General features: G+C 36.5%; 1 protein-coding gene across 3 annotated transcripts in view; it reads left to right on the top strand.

Moving 5' to 3' along the window:
* Window positions 1-21452, top strand: part of LOC306852547 (extracellular serine/threonine protein kinase FAM20C-like) — a 43726-nt gene that overhangs the window by 3501 nt on the left and 18773 nt on the right. The gene's annotated exons all lie outside the window — the stretch shown is intronic.

The following is a 21452-nucleotide window of genomic DNA, read 5'->3' as shown; positions in this document are numbered from 1 at the left end:
CATGCGCCTTAACTATCGGTTTCACAGACACTGCTTAATATGCTTTCTCTGGCAAATTAGCATTTAATGTCTTAGTGGTCTCATTGCTATCATTGAGATTCACTCTGTTTCCTCAATGGTTTTTCATAGCACCGGTTAAAGAGTAATGTATACAGGATGTGGGCCTTGGTGACTGAATCATTACTAATGTGCCGGTTAACCGTATATCCTGCCAGCTTAGTGCCTTTATTGGCCATGAAGCTGGTGTTCAGACTGCAGACATCCTGTATTCATAAAGACACGGTTTAGCATTTACAGACTCTATGATGAGATGCTTTTCTGTGTGTGAGTATGACATCGAAGAGTTGATCAGTACTCTTGAATTTTGAACGTGTGAAGTTCTTGGTTTGTTCTTGGGGGGTATTTAAGGAGAGATGAGAACAATGGGTCTTTGGTGACAAGAAGCTGATAAATGTTATTAGAGAGAGGAGGTGTGAGCTCAGTTATAATTAGCACAGACCAAAGACACAGTTATTTCTTCTAGCCACAAGCTGAACACTTAACGCCCATCTCGCTTTTGAGATCATCTTTTCTCTTGTGTTCTCCTTTTTCACTGATAGTTTGAAACCCAGGACTTACTCGACCTTCTTTGAGGACAAGCTCTCATATGTTTGCCAGCTAGCACATTTCTAACATAATCAAAGTCACAATGAAACTTCAAACATCTGTACTTATCTCTGCCTTTGCTTGTAATTAAATTTTGTACATATTGTTTTCACAAACTGATTTGTCTACGTGCTTTCCATGCCTTCTCTGTGGAGTCAGACAAGGATGTGTTCTTGCGACATGTGTGGTTTAGCAGAACAAGTTTCTTTCGTTTGATTCATGCCTGCGTGCTCAAATATGCCCACTCTCAGACCTCGCTTTATTACTGTACAGCCTGAGGAAATTGCCTAATCCGCTTTAATGCTCTTAATCATATTAGCCGAGAAATAAAAGACAATTCTATCATCATTTACTTATCTTCAAGTCATCCATTGAGCACAAAAGAAGATGTTTTCCACACAATGAAAGTGAAAGGTGGCCAGGGCTGTCAAACTCCAAAATTAAGAGGAAAAACACCATAAAATGGTGAAGGTGAAAAATGAGAGGTCATATGGTGATTATTTTTAAATCGTGGGCTTCACAGCCCATAGTTACCATTTGCTATTATTGTATGGAAAAGAGCAGCCTCAAAACCATGCCTAACCAACATCTTTATTTTTGATCTACAGAATAAAGAAAACCAGACAGGTATGGAACAATATTAAATGTTTCCTTCACCTTTTCATTTGTAGCGTGTGTTTTTGGCAGAGGAACAGTGGGCTCCTGAAAACTAGCTAGATTGTTAGATTATTCACTATGAACATTAATAGAAGCACTTTGATTGCTCTCAGGTAATTTGGTCTGGAATTCTTATGTGGTTTGTCAGCTTAAGCATCTACTTACACAGAATTACTTAGACTATTAAACAGAATTAATGAAACTCTGTGATGAATAGGTGCGTGAGTGGATTAGTGGGTGGACAGATCAGAGGGGATGATAGGTCTTTAAGAACTTCCACAGTAGGGCTCCTCAAGGTTTAATAAAGAAAAGATACAAGAACTCAGTGTAGGAGAGGCGAGTTCTTCTAAATGCATCATTGCTCAAGCAGTATTTAAAGATAAAGGAGATTTCAATAACAAACAGATGTGTCTTAAAGGCTGCTCTCTGAGGCATGAAATGCTCCAAAATGGATCTTCCTCTGTCCTGAGACATAGAGGCAAAGGGACAACAACACAGTTGTTCTCATCTGCTTGTTTTGAGCAGTGGTTCTTAGCTGCTTTTGCTTTAGGACCCAGATTTTTTTCATTCTGAAATCAAGTATTATTTCAAGTAACAAACTTGATTCTTGTAAGAACGATAGCAGAAATATCCTTAAAATCAAATATTAAAATGTATTAATATTACTATGGCCTGTTGAAAAAAACAGCAGATGCTGGTTAGGTATGTTTTGAAGCATGCTGCTGGTTTAAGCTGGTCCCTAGCTGGTCATGATCTGGTTTAAGCTGGTCCTTAGCTGGTCATGTGGTGGTCCTAAGTGACTAGCTCCTGCTCAGGACCATGCAGTTTAGGACCAGTTTAAGACCAGCACATGACCAGCTTATGACCAGCTCAACACCAGCTTAAACCGTCTCATGACCAGCTAGGGACCAGCTTAAACCAGCAGCATGCTTCAAAACATACCTAACCAGCATATGCTGTTTTTTTCAACAGGGTGAGCTGCATAGGTCCAACATTATGCAGAATTATTCTGTTTTATAGTTATCATTTTTTGATTGTCTCCCTGCTTTGACACAAAATTAATTATGGTGGACATAAAAAAAAGTGTACTATTAGTATAGTTTAGAACTTTTTTTACTTAGTGTAGTTTTGTTCTTGGCTTTTGGGGTCTATTTGGTATATTTATTTTGTTATGGTTAAGTGAATTTTATTATATTTTGTGGGGAAGTCGTGGCCTAATGGTTAGAGAGTCGGACTTGTAATCCAAAGGTTGCGGGTTCGAGTCTCCGGCCGGCAGGAATTGTAGGTGGGGGGAGTGAATGTACAGCGCTCTCTCCACCCTCAATACCACGACTGAGGTGCCCTTGAGCAAGGCACCGAACCCCAAACTGCTCCCCGGGCGCTGCAGCATAAAATGGCTGCCCACTGCTCCGGGTGTGTGTTCATGGTGTGTGTGTGTGTTCACTGCTGTGTGTGTGCACGTTGGATGGGTTAAATGTAGCAAAGAGCACGAATTCCGAGTACGGGTCACCATACTTGGCTGAATGTCACTTCACTTCATTTTGTTTTTTTCCTATTGTCCATGCCCACCAGCTGAGAACTACTGTAAGAACATCTCACACGGCTGTTTGACTTTGAGTTTTGGAAAGATTGAATGAAATGAATCAAATAAATGAGTGTTTGCCTGTTATCTCTCACTCATGAAACCACCATTAGTGTTGATCCACCATGTAGCTGACTGCAGCCCCGCTTCCTCAGAAACACTGACATGCCTCATCCATAATTAGCTCCTCCCTGGTCACAGTAGAAGGGATTTTTGGACAAACATGCTGTCATTGATTAAACTAATCTGATGAGTCATTCCAATGCTGCTCGCTTAGCTGTTTGACAGATGAGAGATGCTAATGTAAAATTTATACTAGAGGTATGAATTTCACCACAGACGGTATAAGGAGGAAGAGATGGACCACTCATGAAAAAAATGAAATCTCACTGCTAAATGGAAATACCATCCCTCAGTTACAAGAGCCAGCTTTTTGATAGTTGTTTACTCTGGAGCATCTGTGTGTAGTATGTATATGTGTGTCTAATATAATTATTTGTGACTGACAATTAATTAATTTTGCTAATTAAAGATTTTAATGCATATGAAATTCAATGTGAATTCAATAATACATTACATGAATTACATAAATTCAAAATGAAGAAAGTTGCATTGTTTACATCACTGGATATTTCTTTCTTTGTCTATCTTTTAACATTTTAACATTTTTCTTCATGTGACCATTAAAACTGTAGAATCACACTAGAATTCACATTTGGCTTCTGTGCACAGTAAAGCCTGCCTTTTTTATTTTTTATTTGATTGGCCATCTCAATCATTTTGGCATTGATGAGCACCACTTAAGAAATAAAACTTTCAAAATTGTTTTATCATCCTAACAACAGAGTGGTGCATAATGAAGTCCATATGTTATTGGAAATTGATCTTGAAAAACACTTTTTGGAGACTTTTCTATTTCAAGTAGACAGCTGTAGATAGAATACATGTATTATATGAAATATAGTTATGAAAGGATGATAACGAGATGGCTGCCAACTTGTCTTAAAGGGAATTTGACTCCACACAGGAGTAAAAATTATAAAAAGCCCGGTGGGTATCTGAAGTAAACATCAATCTAAAAGCTTTTATTTCATAATGGCTTGCTGGAATAAATCCAACAAGTATAAAAAATGCTCCTAGCCACCTACCTGATAAATCTTATGTTGTGCAAACTTTGGAAACTTTTTAAAGTGTTTGCTATAACATTAACTAGGTCTGGACCGGCACTGAAAATAACCAATGCTTGATTAAGTCCAATGCTGGCCTATCACAACCCAAAGCAAATAATCCCACACTAAATGTATCATTTATGCATATAATACAAACTACTGTCTGCTGTACTTTCTAGTTTGTATTGATTTTGTTCTGTGTGTGAAATGCTTACATTGAAAAGGCAGCGCAATTAAATTACACAACAAATGAAAAAAATCCATAAAGCTGAAGTGTGTAATTTTTTTATGTTCAAAAATGTTCTTCCATCCCAGATTTATATAAATAAGTAAATTATAGGCTGACTTCTGACAAATTTTAACACTTGTGTCCAGTAGCGGACTGGACAAAGTGACTCAACCTATATACAGTCAGGTCCATAAATATTGGGACATCGACACAATTCTAACATTTTTGGCTCTATACACCACCACAATGAATTTCAAATGAAACGAACAAAATGTGCTTTAACTGCAGACTGTCAGCTTTAATTTGAGGGTATTTACATCCAAATCAGGTGAACGGTGTAGGAATTACAACAGTTTGCATATGTGCCTCCCACTTGTTAAGGGACCAAAAGTAATGGGACAGAATAATAATCATAAATCAAACTTTCACTTTTTAATACTTGGTTGCAAATCCTTTGCGGTCAATTACAGCCTGAAGTCTGGAACGCATAGACATCACCAGACGCTGGGTTTCATCCCTGGTGATGCTCTGCCAGGCCTCTACTGCAACCGTCTTCAGTTCCTGCTTGTTCTTGGGGCATTTTCCCTTCAGTTTTGTCTTCAGCAAGTGAAATGCATGCTCAATCAGATTCAGGTCAGGTGATTGACTTGGCCATTGCATAACAGTCCACTTCTTTCCCTTCAAAAACTCTTTGGTTGCTTTTGCAGTATGCTTTGGGTCATTGTCCATCTGTACTGTGAAGCGCCGTCCAGTGAGTTCTGAAAATTCTTCACATGATGGAGAAGAAACCCCAGGAGCTAGACCGGACTAAGGATTGAGAGTAGCATTAATAATATTAAATAATCTTTGGACTAGAGCAGTTCTTATTAATAATATCTGACAGATATCTGCATTTTGCTTTTTTCACTGCTTTCTGATATTTAAATAGAGTGTCCTTTAAAATCTCAAAAGAAACATGAAGCCTGTCCTTTTTCCATTTCCGTTCTGCTCTTCTACAACATCGCCTAAGAGAACGAATGGAATCATCAATCCAGGGTTCAGAACGAGTTTTAGACTGAAAAGTCCTAAAAGGAGCCACAGCATTTAAAACGTTTGAACAGGTGAAATTAAACCTGGAGAGGAGCTCCTCAACACTAGCATCACAGGAAAAATCGACAATAGATGGCATCACTTCATGAAAAATTGATAAAAAAAGAGTCTTTAGTAGTGGGAGTAATACACCGAGAAAGGCGGCCACAGAATGGGACTGTAGGTGCAACAGCAGAACATGAGACGGTAAATATAACAGTCTTATGGTCAGAAAAGCCATTTTCACATATTTCTAGATCAGTGATGCTAAGTCCTTGCAGAAGTACCAAGTCAAGTATATGGCCACCCTTATGAGTGGGAGCATTAACTCCGATAGAAAAATCAGTGTGAAAAAAGTATGCTTAGGATCATGAGCAGTTCCTTTCCTTCTCCATACTCTTCTCTTCCCATCACTCTGGTACAAGTTGATCTTGGTCTCATCTGTCCATAGGATGTTGTTCCAGAACTGTGAAGGCTTTTTTAGATGTCGTTTGGCAAACTCTAATCTGGCCTTCCTGTTTTTGAGGCTCACCAATGGTTTACATCTTGTGGTGAACCCTCTGTATTCACTCTGGTGAAGTCTTCTCTTGATTGTTGACTTTGACACACATACACCTACCTCCTGGAGAGTGTTCTTGATCTGGCCAACTGTTGTGAAGGGTGTTTTCTTCACCAGGGAAAGAATTCTTCGGTCATCCACCACAGTTGTTTTCCGTGCTCTTCCGGGTCTTTTGGTGTTGCTGAGCTCACCGGTGCGTTCCTTCTTTTTAAGAATGTTCCAAACAGTTGTTTTGGCCACGCCTAATGTTTTTGCTATCTCTCTGATGGGTTTGTTTTGTTTTTTCAGCCTAATGATGGCTTGCTTCACTGATAGTGACAGCTCTTTCGATCTCATCTTGACAGTTGACAGCAACAGATTCCAAATGCAAATAGCACACTTGAAATGAACTCTGGACCTTTTATCTGCTCACTGTAATTGGGATAATGAGGGAATAACACACACCTAGCCATGGAACAGCTGAGAAGCCAATTGTCCCATTACTTTTGGTCCCTTAACAAGTGGGAGGCACATATGCAAACTGTTGTAATTCCTACACCGTTCACCTGATTTGGATGTAAATACCCTCAAATTAAAGCTGACAGTCTGCAGTTAAAGCACATCTTATTCGTTTCATTTGAAATCCATTGTGGTGGTGTATAGAGCCAAAAATGTTAGAATTGTGTCGATGTCCCAATATTTATGGACCTGACTGTATCTGAAAAAGCTCTGGTGTCATTAACATGTCTTTATGCATTTTGTTGATGCCGTTTAGTAACCACAGGATCTTGTTGAAAGCATTATTCATGTGGTTTATACTGATAGATTCACAGTCACAGAAGCATGTGCTTCAGGGGTGTCTGTCATAATTTATTACTGTCTGAATGTGGTTTTAATTTATTATTGTCTGAGGTTTTGTGTATCCACAAGGTTAATGATATCTACCCTTACAGTAAAGTTTCCACAGATATGTTCCTATCCAAGATATGACTCTCATGACAAAGTCTTACAGAGTACAGAGAAGAGCTCACTTCCATTTATAATGCTTCTGCTTAGTTCTTGCCCTGTCTTTGTCAAGGCCTTTGGCAAGACTCGTAAAAAAGGAATCATATCAGCTTAATGCACCATGAAATTCCAAAACTGCTTTAAATCATTTATTTTATTAGTTTTTAGTTGTGTTTATGGTGTTAATGTACTAGAGAGAGGTAATCAATTTGACCATTATTGATATTTTATGATATTTTTCTACTTAATTGATAATTGACTCTTGAGAGTCACACATTGATATTGAGAGTCACAGATAAATGGCATCATTTAGTGGATCTCTAAAGATTTGCACAAATCAATGGCACTGTGTTTAAAAGGATGTCTTCACGTGTGAAGTAACTTAATTTCTTACAACCATTAATTGTCAAGTGAAAAACATGTAACATTTTAAACTTGGCATTAAAATAAATATAAAGGCATAAATTGTTATTGTTTTGCAGTCTAAGTTGCAGTCTTTTTTTTTTTTTTTTTTTTTTTTTTTTAATTATGTCTAATGGCTAACGTCATTGCATAGGAAACAATATCAACACCCCCTCACTATTGCATGTGAGTGTTTTATCAACATGATCAAAAATAAATCTATTTCCAGACAAATCATTATGAAATCATTTACGGTTTTTGATGCAGCTGCAGTCAGATCTAGTACTGCTTCATCTTTCAACAAATGTTTCTTTGTGAATTCTCCATGCCTCGTTTACAAAACAGAATACTGTGATCAATCCTCTGACACGATCCGGGATGCCATTAAAAATAAACTATCCACTTGTTCCTTATGATCCTTCTGATACCTGTACAAAGATGTGAACAAGCTATTTAAACCAAACACATCAAAGCGAAGGTTCTTTCACTCTATTTGTCTGATTGACAGACTCAAGCGTGTGTACTGTGTCAGAAAGTGAATGCGCATCTCTGTACTGGATCCAGTGTAGACAAGATAGCAGCAGTGATTGTAATTTCTATTTGCTTTTGACATGATGTGACACTTGCATTCAGGGTAATGAAGTGTCAGCCGTTAAAGGGATAGTTCATTAACTACTCACCCTCATGTCATTCCAAACCCGTAAGACCTTTGTTCATCTTCAGAACACAAATTACATACGTAATAAAAATACATGCGTAAACAACGTATGTACGTGGATACGTTGTTAAGTTCAGATCAAGTGTAAACAACATAAACAGCGCATCCACGTACGGTGCTGCTGACACAGAACAGCATACGTTGTTTGCATATGTGATACTCTCCAAAATGGCGCTGTAGGGTTATTTATATCGTTATTTTTGTTTTCTTTGCACACAAAAAGTATTCTCGTAGCTTTGTAAAATTACGGTTGAACCACTGATGTCACATGGATTATTTATATAACGATCTCATTTCTATGTTTCTGAGCCTTGATCATGTAAGGATCCGTGCTGTCTATGGGAGGGCTCTCGGAATTATTCAAAAATATCTTAATTTGTGTTCCGAAGATGAATGAAGGTCTTACGAGTTTGGAACAACTTGAGGGTGAATAATTACTGACAGAATTTTCATTTTTTTCATCATCATCTCTTTATGCGACTGAACGCCAGTGGGCGGGGCCTATGGTGAGAAGATGTCTATTCATCATTGTCTTGCTCTGGAGACAGTGTTTACACAAATGTTTGTGCCCAGGTGACCTCAGCTTGCACCTCAGATCCAAAACGAGCCATTTTTGGAGCTTGATTAAATAAATGCTTTGTTTATAACCCTCTTTGCTCTTGATCTATCACTATGAAAGTCTATGGAAAGGAGCAGAGAGCTCCCAATGCAGAGGCTTAAGAGGTACAATGCACTGTGCTTTTCCTGGATATAGTGAAGCGCTTATCACCACACAAACAAGTATCTGCGCTAATCCTAAAAGAGGCAGGAGGAGAAATATAAAGAATGTGAAAGAATAAGCGAGAGAGACAGAGTAAGCGGCAGGGAGTCCGCCTGCTAACACAGATTATTTGTGGGCATTTGAATCCAAGGCCAGTTACATCATTTATTTTGATAAAGATAAAATCTTGCATGTAACGCCTGTGCTTTTATAATGAAGAGTGACAATCAAGAATTTTAACAAATGTGAACACAGTATTTTATCTTGTGCCTCATTATCAGCTAATTATTCCCCGAGGTATTCAACTGACAGTAACTACAGGTTATAAAATAGATCTGCTTGTGCTGTTGTGCTCTTGGTGGTCACTTATATGCTCCTCTGCTTTTAAAACTATACCAACAGACAGACACTAAATAACAGAGATTAACTGATAGAAAAAAAGCCAACTGAAAAAAGAAACGGTTAATTATAATAATTAATTCCAAAATCTTTAGACCAAAACAACAAAATAAATAACATGCATTACAAACAGTATTTATATGTTACTAAAATTATTTGTAGTAACATATTGTACAATTTGTCAAAAGATGAAGTGCACTAGGTCTGACTGCAGCTGCATCACAAACCGTAAGTAAATGATTTCATAATGCTTTGTCTGGAAATGTTGTCAAAACACTCACATGCAATACCGAGGGGGCGTTGATACTGTTTCCTATACAATGACGTTAGCCAATTATAACAGTGGCTGATTAATGACAAGCCTTAAGTGACTCACACCTTAAAACAGGTTGTTTTGAGAGGGTCAAAATGAGGGTTGAAAATAATTTTTCCACTTTTTTTGTCTTTTTTGTGCAAAAAAACTTTATTAACAATAAGTAAACCTCAAGGAACATATTAAAATAATTTTAAAAATCCATGTCTTGGCCCCTTAAATATATTGGAACTCAGTTTTTAATTACAGAATTCATTCATAGTTTTTTTTTTTTTTTTTTTTTTTTTTTTTTGTGACGTATTGTCAAGTATGGTGACCCATACTCGAAATTGGTGCTCTGCGTTTAACCCATCCAAGTGCACACACACAGCAGTGAGTAGTGAACAAATCCACACACACACACACACACACACACACACACACACACCGTGAACACACACCCGGAGCAGTGGGCAGCCATGCTGCAGCGCCCGGGGAGCAATTGGGGGTTCGGTGCCTTGCTCAAGGGCACCTCAGTCGTGGTATTGAGGGTGGAGAGAGCGCTGTACATTCACTCCCCCCGCCTACAATTCCTGCCGGCCGGGGGCTCGAACTCGCAACCTTTCGATTACGAGTCCGACTCTCTAACCATTAGGCCACGACTTCCCCAATAGTTTTCTTTTATCACGGTATCATGGTTAAGTGAACATGGGCTGAATATTTATTAATTTCACCACTTTGCTTTGTCCCTAGGTACACTCACTTCTTTACAGTTTATTAAGAAATATTTATTTAAAAAATCAAAAGTTGAAAAAACTTAAAAGTTTAAGGCAACTAGCTTCAGGAGATCTTTGAGTTTTCTCAACTAGTTGTATTCAGTTAATACAACAACAATCTGAGAAAACTCAAAGATCTCCTGAAGCTGGTTGTCTAAAATTTTTAAGTTTTCTCAATTTTTTTTTTTTTACAGTGTTAACAGTGAATAAGAAAAATTCTATCTAGAATATATATTCTAAAATAAGAAATATCTTATAAGATTTTTTATATTTTCGGGAAAGATATCTCTTAAGCTCACCAAAGCTTACTTGTTTGAACAAAAATGCAGTAAAAATAGTAATATTATAAAATACTATTACTATTAAAATAACTGTTTTCTTTAAACTGTTTTTTTCTTGTATTCCTGTGCTGGCAAAGCTGAATTTAGTTTTGAATCAGCAGCCATTAGTTCAGTCTTTAGTGTCACATGATCCTTGCTCAATAAACATTGCTATTCTTATCAATGTGGAAAACATTGTGGAAATTTGTGGAAATGGTGATACATTTTTTTTCAGGATTTTTGATGAATAAAAATAATGCATTTAAAAAATATGCCAAAATGAACTTGGCATGACACTGTCATCTAAGCTAAGCCTCAATCCCTCACTGAGCCATGGCTAACTTTAGCTCTTTATTTCTATCCTGACAGGTCCCATTCTGTTAATTTGATCGCCAACTCAAAATGAATAATATGTTAGTGGCTGAGCTTTACCAGAGCATATTCTTTAAATGTCTGCTATACGTTTTTATAGAAATACTTCCTTAAATTACAACTCAAATATATTGAATTCTAGAAGTCAAAAAGTTCAAACATTACTGCATAAAAGGAATGACCTAACAATGGATTAACATCTGTTAACTGAAGGAGTGACATTTGTCTGCGTTTTAACCCAAGGCGTAGTTCTAATGGGCTGTTAGACTGGGAGATGTAGGCTAATGACTAAACAGCACTAGTGCAAAACAGCTTGCAGAAACCCATTGATCTGTTTACTCAGGATTGCAGAAATAGGCAATAGACCTGAGAACACATGTGACCCCATTTTATGGTGCAGCATATGCAAATATGAGCTTTGGAATCTAATTTTTGGTTGATGCACAAGGTTTTGTGTCTAATCTCAAATCATGCAAAACAGTGTGCAGTCATTATATTTGGGCATTAGAATAATGCTTTTGCTCAGTTCAAGGATTCCGAAGAAATGGCTTTGTCGTGCAGAGGAGTTATTAACATTTAGACACACCTTCACATTGGCCAACACCCAAAAAGCTCTCATTGAGAAACTGTCTCAAAGTTCTCCATAATCCCTGTCTCCATAAACACAGTCCCTTCTAAAAAGCAGCCTAACCAACCCACATTATATAAGCCTAATGAATCATACCCAGAGTAAGATGTATGAAGTTCTTTGTCGGGTCAGAAAGTCAGTGAAAACACACACCGCAAGCTTATATCACAGACAAACAGTTTTCTGTATATATGCACATATATATAGAGAGGGAGATGCAGGATATTACTCTATTGTCTACCCTTCCTCTATAATCTATATAGCCTGTAATCTACTCGCTCTTCAGAAAGCCAAAATGCCACGTACTGAACTCCACCAGTTGGACTGCTGGGGATTTCAGGGCTTGCAGCCTAGCAAATGTGTTTTTGTGTTTTTTTTTTCTTTCTTTCTTTCCCCTGTCTTTTGTGTCTATGCTCTGGGAATTATGAAGGGAATTTCTACATAGCTGGAAAATATGAACTCTTCAAACCAAACCAGCATCAAAAGTGTAGTTAATCCAAGCTTTCTCTCACAAACCTGTTTTTTTTTCTCCCTCTATAAAGCATCTCAGACTATTCCCATAAATGTTTAATGATTTTGATTCTGGCACTGCTTTCCGCAGTGTGGCCGATATGTTTCCTATTGTGCTATGAGCTACTGGATTCCATGTTCCCACCACACGGTCAATAGCATGTGATTCAAAATGAATTTAAGGATATTTTGATCCTTAGACCAAAACTATATTTCATTGTGTGAGATCTCAGAAGGACAGAAGCCTTTGTCTCTTTTAGTCTGTTTTGATTTAATTACAGTTGTCTGTCTTTCTTCACAACTATAAAAGAATCAAATAAAACTGGAATTGTCCACATTCAAAGTTAAGTTCATTTGTTTGATTATTACAAAAAATGTTCAATTGTTCAATTTGTCACTCCTTTTCTTTAAAACAAGCCAGTCTGTAAATGTTCGAATACTCACAGTTTCAAAAGTATAGTTATAAGACGTAAAAAATATGTTAACATGATTTTAGTGTGAAAAAATCACTTTCTTATACCTTATGTAAGTTTTTTATGACAACATAGCACCTAAAACCCTAAAATGACTAAAATTAACTAGCACATCTTTACAACTCAAATAATACAAAATATCAATTAATGTAAGTGCTTTTATAAATAAGCTTCCAATTTCTTTTACATCCTCCAAAATCGGCCATATTCATTTCCATTTTAAGTGTCTCACTGTTTTGCTTTTTTTTTTTTAGAAAAAAAAGCGGTGAATCTAATATTACAAATACTGTTGAATGTTCTTAACTTGTATTGAACCAGGAATATTCATTTTAAAGCATTGACACTCCTGGAGAGGTCTTGTGTTTAAGTTAGGAGTGAAAGCTATGACTGCGAACACCAGTGTTTGTTTTACGTTAGACTGTTATAACCAGGGTTGGGTCTTTTCTTGCCCTTTAATTTATAGAGCTCTGCTTATCAACTCTCATTTTACTTTTCCACCCACTAATTTACCAAATTTCATGGTGGGATGCTTACCACAGACTCAGGGAGGTTTTTTTTCCTCCCTGTTCATTGCTTACGGCTGCATTTTACCTGGGCATGATGCTTGTTATGGGGGCTGGAAGGAATACTACAATATTACTCTGGATAAAAGAACTGCAATTGTGATGTGTTCACTTTTCAAACAGAGAGTAACCTAATGTGTGTTTGTAGAGAAGAGGTTTGCATTAGTGTCAATCAGGTAGTCTGGAGCTGTACTGCAAATTATTGTTTGATCTAAAAATATGCATCAAATTAAACATAATATTGCGTTCAACCACTTTTGCCAATTTAACCTATTAAGAAGTTACATTTTAATTGTCCTTCACTGATTAAAATGCAATAAAAATTACATTTAAAATGTCAAAATATGACTCCATTTCAGTACTTTGCAATGTGACTCATAACAAATTTGAATGCATTAATATGGTATTATAGGCTATTAAACACTCATGTAACAGGGTGTCTCCAGCTGTCCACTAAAGGGGATGGTGGTCTCATAAGTTTGAAGGCCCCTGGTCTACAGTAAATGATTTAAACCTACACAACAAAGTGATGCTGCTTTTGCAATTAAGAATGAGAAAATAAGACAACATGTCGGGCACAAGTCAGGCCTTGCCAGCGCTGTTGCCACCAACAGCCATACCAGACTGCAGCAGTATAATTACTCTAATTGTCTCTGCAATAAATCTGAAGCCAGACATGAAAAAATTCAAGGAACATCTTTAATTATACGCACTGGGGACCAAATAAGCACTTAGCAACTGAAAGATGTTTTATATAGAATTTATCTAGGGAACGTTTGATTTTAAAATATCGGGAGGAATGCTTCAGAAATGGTTCTCTTTAGTTTGTTGAAGTGCCAAAGCTTACTTCAAAAGACCTGTTAAAACACTGGCAAACAAGAAGAAAGTTTTCTCATGTCTTAATCATTTCCAAGCACTCGAAAGCTGATTGATTTTGTATTTGGAGCACTTCCTGTACAATATGTTGTTGTCATGAAGAATTTCAGTGCACGACATGTCAAACAGTAATTAAGTGGGGCATCAAGAAACAGATCTTAAGGGTTTTTTCGCCCGCAGCGGGAGAGAGGAGGCTCTCTGATGCAGGTGCAATGTGCTGCTGGCTATTGTCTGCCTTCTGATTGCCCCCCCCCCCCCCCCCGGGACTGGGGAATAAGTAGGTGGGGTGGGTCTAAGGAGTGAGTTTTGACTGCCCGCCTATGGGAAATGCACACTGTAGCAGAAAAAGGAGTCAGCGGGAGACAGCAGGGGTGGAGACTGTAGTTTCGTTTCAAAACCTAGTGAGCTGCCTTGCTGTCTACAAATAGGCACCTGAAGTGGAACCTCAAATTTGACAAATTTAGACTGCTTTACTTAAGGTGCTATCACATTAGTGAATTTTCTGCACAATTTTGCAGGCAAAAAAAGAGGTCCATTGTCTTTTGACAGTAGTGTAATGATGTAGTTTTCTTGATGGTCAGCGCAGCAAATTTGCATGTCAAACTTGAACCCGTTTCGAAATCTGGAAATTCCTGATTTGCATGGATTCCTATTGAAATGACAAAATTTTGCACACGAAAATTCAATGAACAGCAGTAAAGGTGACCACACCTTTTCACTACCACTTGGGGGTTTCATGTTTTTGAAAGATGTCTCTTTATGTTCCCCAAGGCTGCATTATTTAATCACAAAACAAACTGAAATAATCTAAATAATATTATTACACTTTAAAAGAACTGTTTTCTATTTTAATATATTTTCAAATGTAATATATTTGATGCATCCTTGCTGAAATAAAGTATAATTTTTGAACATTAGTGTACTTTAAGAAGCAAATAGGTGAGTCCCATTTTTCAGTCCCAGTTTCCAGTTTCCGTACATTGCAGAAAGAGAGGGGCTAACCATGCTTGTCAGTATTTACTGTAAAATAAGAGTATTTTTAAATCCACATTTTATTTGCCTTGTTAGATCCTGTTGGGAGCACAGCTATGATGTCCTAAAATGCTGCCTCCGTAGGCAGCTCGCTAGGTTTTGGAGCATAACACAATATGACATGTAATGGTGTGATTATGTTATATTGAGAGCAAAGAAGTTTTCTTGTCATAAACACTACAACCAAGGCCCCTTGTATGAGTCTTTCACAGCAGTGACAGTTTTACCGCTGCTGCCGGAGCACCAAGGACAGGAAACAATAGAACACCTTCTACAGGCAGATGTTTCTTCCATTTTCAGCGTGGCCTCAGTAAATCCCTCTGGGCAGAGTAGCCAAGCTGTTTACAAGGAAAATAGAGAACAGCATCCCAGCAGAAGAGGAAATGCCTTTTACTCACATTTGCTCTTCTGAATTATCTCTGCATAGCTGAAACTTAAGGTTGACACCTTCCTGACCTGAGCTCTTGAGCTCAAAACTCTTGAAATGTTGATAAATGTCAAGTGCTTGAACCGAAGCCCATTGACAGGGTGTTACAGAAGGAAAACGCATTTAAACATTCTGCTGATACAGTCATGAAACCTATTTCAAACAGCTTTCACTAACTTATATTTTTATTTTTCACTAACTTGTATTTTGAAAATTATGAAACATTAATGATTATTCTTTCATTCACTCTTACATTATTTCTTCCTCTGGCTTAAGCAGTAGTTTAAGCAAAATTAGTAATTAAATAAATCAATACATTTGAAAGTAATATTTGTCACTTGATTTCTTGTCATTGATGTTATCAATTTTAAAATCTTGTATTTTGAAAATACAGTAAGTGTAAAAATACTTCCAAAGTCAAAGATTAGAGTAAGAATAGGCTGTTCTTTCTTTAATTGCTGATTATTGATTGATGTTATTGATTTTATGATGAGAATTTGTCATAGGTTTTATGACCCTTCATTCCTGTAATAACAGAAAAAAATTAAATAAATAAAAAAGTCAAGTAGTCCTTTATGATTAGTCATAATGTCAAGATGTTAATAATTTCATGAATAGTACAGTATAAATAAGTTTGTTTTACATCGTATTAAAATATGTTCCTAAAAAATCGACACATTTTTGTTGTCGAGCTCTGCGTCCCAGCAAGAGGTCTGCTCTATGTATTTTCATGTTTTGTATCTGATGCCAAATCTGGCTCTTAACAGCATCCCTCTATTCTCCACACCCGCTCTCTCTCTCTTCCCGCCCAGAGGGATATCAGTGCCTTCAGAATGGCCATCCCCTCCGGAGAGGTTTTTTCTTCTCTTTCTCTTCCGCGTCCCACTCGTCCGTGTCTCACTTTCTTTCTGCCCTCACGCTGCGCTCTGGCCTCGGATCCTGTCCATTAAGCTGTTTCCAGCAGCTCTGTAATATGAAGGAATGGAGTGCCCTCGGCACTCTGACATTCTGACTGTGTCATCATTAACCTGCCCGTCTGTGTATCTGCCCTCCGTGGTGCTTGCATTTGCTGCATGGCTGAGGCGAGCGCTGGAATGGCACAAATTATGTGCTTTTTATTAGACGCTGGGGTTATCCTATTAAAGGGAAGGTAGAGTGGGCTGGGATATGTAATTCAGTGAAAAGCGCTGAAAAGCTCTCTGAATGCTGTCTAGAGATAATCCCTACCTTCTCAATGCAGACGTGTGCTTTTCGAAGCCATTTCCCCATGCACTTATACACACACTGATCCAAGAGCACCAAACTGCTCACTGAATGTACTGTAGATAAGGAATATAATTATTGACATTATATCAGCAAAGCGTTGTAGATTTTGTCAGCTCACATATTTTAATAATGATCTAAGACTTGATATACTGGAGTTTACACGGTTAAAGAAAAAAAGATATTGGGCTGCATAGGTTATTAAGAATTGTACGCAGTGGTAAACATGGTAAAAAATATAGCCAAAATATTTAATAAATAGTTGTGATTTATGAAGCTTTTTATTTAATTTGTTTTACCTGATATAGTAAATAAAGCATGTAATTATTATTAATAAATGTCATTTTTGTTTTAACACATTTAGTTCTCAGTTTTAGAAGATAATAATAATAAATCCTTATATATAATACATTTTTATTTTACTTTAACTTGTATCTAGGATCACTATTGTATTTTATTTTTCTTTATTTTATTTAAATAACTTTTATTTTAAGATTCATTTAGTTGTCATTTTTAGTGTATAATAATAATAATAATAATAATAAGTGTCCTGAGAGCATATATATATATATATATATATATATATATTACATTTACATTTGTGTTTTATTAGCTTTTTTACCTGACATTTTAAATCAGCATTTATATGCTACTTTTCTGTCCTGTTGTATTTCCTATTGAAACAAGAAGATGAGGTGGAACTACTGAAGTGCTCATCCTTCTAAAAATAAAAATATTTAATAAATGACACAGTGATGAGGATGCATACATATTTTCCATAATTCTTTTGGAAATTTTTCTGCAGATTTCTACAGGCACAGATTTCCTGTAAGCTTAGTTATAGTAAAATGTCTATTTGATTCATCTTGTGGTGTACATAATCGACCTTTAAATGCACACATACACACAACACACACACAGCAGCTTATGACCATTAGGCCGCTGGAATGCTAGACATTCCTGGTAATGCCCCTTAAGAGAGGAGTGGGAATATGAGATATAAATTATGTAAAGCCTTCTCACAAGATTCTCTGTCATATACCGCTGTTTCGCATTTGACTGGGTTACTGTATACTCTGTGTTGTTTTCCAGTCACAAGACAACACCTAATGCTGTGGACCGATATTCGCCTCAGTAAAAGGCTTTTCCCAGAGTTCCCTCCTACTGGAAGACAAACGCTGATGAGGCAGCTTGTTTGCAGCAATAAAGCAAACGTCCTCCTGTAAAGTAAAGAGTTGGCCATCCCCAGAGCAGTGACTCTGCTGTTCCCTGGGTTCGCATTAGCATTGTTTTCCTGCGGTTGAAGAACTGCCTTTGTGTTCTCGGCTGCAGGCTTTAGTCTGAGGAGAGACAATTAAGGTGTGCTACGTGCACTGAGAGCCAAATCCAAAATGGAGGACTCAGCCTGACTAATTAGTGGTAATTGCTGTATAGGCAAAGCAATTTTCTTGTTTTCTCTACAGTACTGTAAGTCATACATCTAAAGATGTGGCTTTCCTTTTAGGGCTTTGTGAAAGATACCAGGAGAATGATAACACTTAAGATTGTTTTACAGGCAACAGTGATTAATGGGCTTTTGTATTCATAGTCTGATCATTACATTTATGTTTTAGAAATAAGAAATTTTAGATAAAGCATGTAATTACCTTCTGTTTTTCTGTCCTGTGTTGCATTTCCTATTAAAACAATTAAGAAGATGTTGTAAGACCAATGAGGTACTTATCCCCCTTTTTTAAATGCAATGTCAATGCAATGTTACAACCATGAAAGATTTTATGTTTTATTCATATTTACAAATATTAAGATTAATTATTATATTGATCATTAAAGTTAAATATAGCTATCTTTAAATATCTACACAAAGGCCATAGTATTGAAATGACGTACATATGGATATTTTATGTATACTATCACACTTTGTTTGCTTCTGTTTTAGAGCACTTGATGATTATCTAATCAAAATTACAAAATATGTTAGTAATAGGCAAAAACGCAGGGCTGCATCTAAAACAACCCACTGGTATCACACACACTGGACACATCGTGTTCAACTCGAGCGGTGGTCTAAAACAGTTAATTTAATCACCAAACAGGCAAACGTTTACTTCAAGAATGAACAATGTGGCATATATGAGTTTGAAGTTTGGTGTTTAAAAAAACAGAGCAAAGGAAAGAAAAATCGTGATCTGTATTATAGCTCAATAAATGAAGCATACTTTATTTTAGCCACAGAAAGACAAACGTTTCGCTCTTGAACTGTATAATGACAGCAGACCCTTCTCAGCCGCTCCAGCGATGCATGTAACTGGAAAAACTATTGGCATGGATTTTTGCAGATAACCGATAGTTCCAGCAATCGACTATCGGTGCCGATTAATCAGCAAAACCGATACATATAGTTGCATAGGCAGGGGCATTTTTTAGGAGTACACTAGCATATAGATGAAAACTAAAAGTTATAAAATTTTAATTTTGCTATTTCATGGAGCCTGTCAAACTGTTTATGGAACGGTTTGGATTGAGCCTTTGACTATCAAAATACAAGAAAATAAAAAAAACGTGTATTTATACTTATACCTAAGTCAACCATTAAAGTGGCTTGAAAAATGTTAAGAAGAAAATTATATTTTTATTCATGTCTGTTTGATGGGAATCACAATAACCTAAGTGAAATCTCAGGTGATGCATTTAACATTGACCCTGTCAGGGCTTTGTTCTATTTATATAACCAACGAAAAGGACATGTTTGCCTAGAAAAGCATAGTTGAGCACCGGAAATCAATGAAAAATACTCACCGCCCCCTTGGGTCAGTTGCAATTATAAATTATAATGGCAGCTGCCTTTTCTTGCAGCTGGAAAGCAGTGGCTGAGATGGAGCAGTCAATTCCAATTAAGTGGAGGTGCTTGGAACTCTGGTATTGCACAAACTTGACTTGGGGCATGGTGCGCAAATGCCACCAAATAGAACAAAAACAATGCAGTATTGCATCACTGCAGTTTTTACAATATATTTACGATATATTTAAAAATGCTCTTAAAATATGTAGCAACTGACAGCAGAAGTTTGATGCTTAAAGTTTATTGGTCATGCTGACAGATGTATTAGCATTAGCAGTGTGATTCATAGATTTGATTCTCTTGTTGTCACCTGGTTTTATGACCGTTATTCTTGGTTAACGTTCACTGTCACGTTTGATTTTAGGTCGTTACAAATCATGTGCTCCATCTCACCATTTCATCATTAACCCACCCTGAGGTTTTTACGTCCAAGCAGAAAGTGATAAAGCTTGGTAACAGACTGACAGGGTCACAGCCTTGATCGTGGATACATGGCTCTATTACAAAGTGCATGCTACCAGAATTCAGCCCTTGCATCAAAGGCATCTGAGGGCGGCATTCATGGCCGAACCGTTAATAGACCTGATCTTAAATGATATACGTTTATGTTTAAATGGCCAAAATAAATGAATAAAGGAGTGAGGGTTTTGATTCAGTGAGGTCAGCCAGCCAATGAGAGAGGCAGTCCCGTCAGCGAGAGAGGAGACGAACAGATCTGCAGGGCAGAGATAGCAGCCATTTGTCTCTGAGAGACGCAATTCGTTCTGATCAACGAATTGCAGTACGCTGCCTCTCAAGGATGATGCTAGTGTATGAAATAGGAAATTGTATTTTCAAGCCCAGTTTTTGAATCAAAGACTTTAATTAACTGGGACATCTTAAATTTGAGAAATGAAATAAGAGGGAAATTAGAACTGTCAGAGAGTATCTGAGACAAACCAATAAAACATTTAGTGTTTTCAGAGGTTTGTGATCCAGTGAGGGTCAGTTTATTGCCACAGTATTGCCAGTAGAGCCTTGTGATAAAATAAATATATAATATATAAAAAACAGCAAAAAAAAAAGCACAGTAGTAAAGTCTTATCATGAATTATAATAATACACTACTGCTGTTCATTTTTTATATATTTTGACATGTATTTAATTCTTGATTATAGTGACGAAGTATTATTAATATTATTAATGTACATTTTTTTAATTAATTTTAACTTGTATCTAGGCTATCTTTATTTTAGTTTTGATGTTATTTTATTTATTTTGCTTTATTTTATTTATTTTAATGTGCATTTAGTTCTGATTTATAGTGAATAATAAAAATTAATAATAATAATTATTATTATTATTATAATCGTGTCAACATTTTAATTTTATTTAAACATATCTAGGTTCTTTTATTTTATTTTATATTGTTTTATTTTGCATGCTTTTAGGTTTTCTTAATATGACTCATGAAAGTATTGTTGTCATATATCACTATTCGTTAATCACTAAATGTATATTTTTAGTGGTAACCAGTGGGTTTTATTTAAAATTGTATCTAGGTTCTCTATTATTTTATTTTATTTTATTCTATTTTATTATTCTATTTTATTTAATCTATTATTTTATTTTAGGTTTTCTTAATATGACCCAAACAATTGTCATATGAAAATACAAATGCCTTATTGCAGTCAAATTAAACCACATATGTGACCCTGGACCACAAAACCAGTCTTAAGTCGCTGGGGTATATTTGTAGCAATAGCCAAAAGTACATTGTATGGGTCAAAATTATAATTTTTTCTTTTATGCCAAAAATCATTAGGATATTAAGTAAAGATCATGTTTTTGCACCCTCAGATTCCAGATTTTCAAATAGTTGTATCTCAGCCAAATATTGTTCTATCCAACATTTAAAAAAATTGACACT

The sequence above is a fragment of the Barbus barbus genome, assembly GCF_936440315.1.
Source record: "Barbus barbus genome assembly, chromosome: 32".
Lineage (NCBI taxonomy): Eukaryota > Metazoa > Chordata > Actinopteri > Cypriniformes > Cyprinidae > Barbus > Barbus barbus.
The sequence above is the reverse complement of the archived record's forward strand: the minus strand, read 5'-3'. Positions and strand labels throughout refer to the sequence as shown.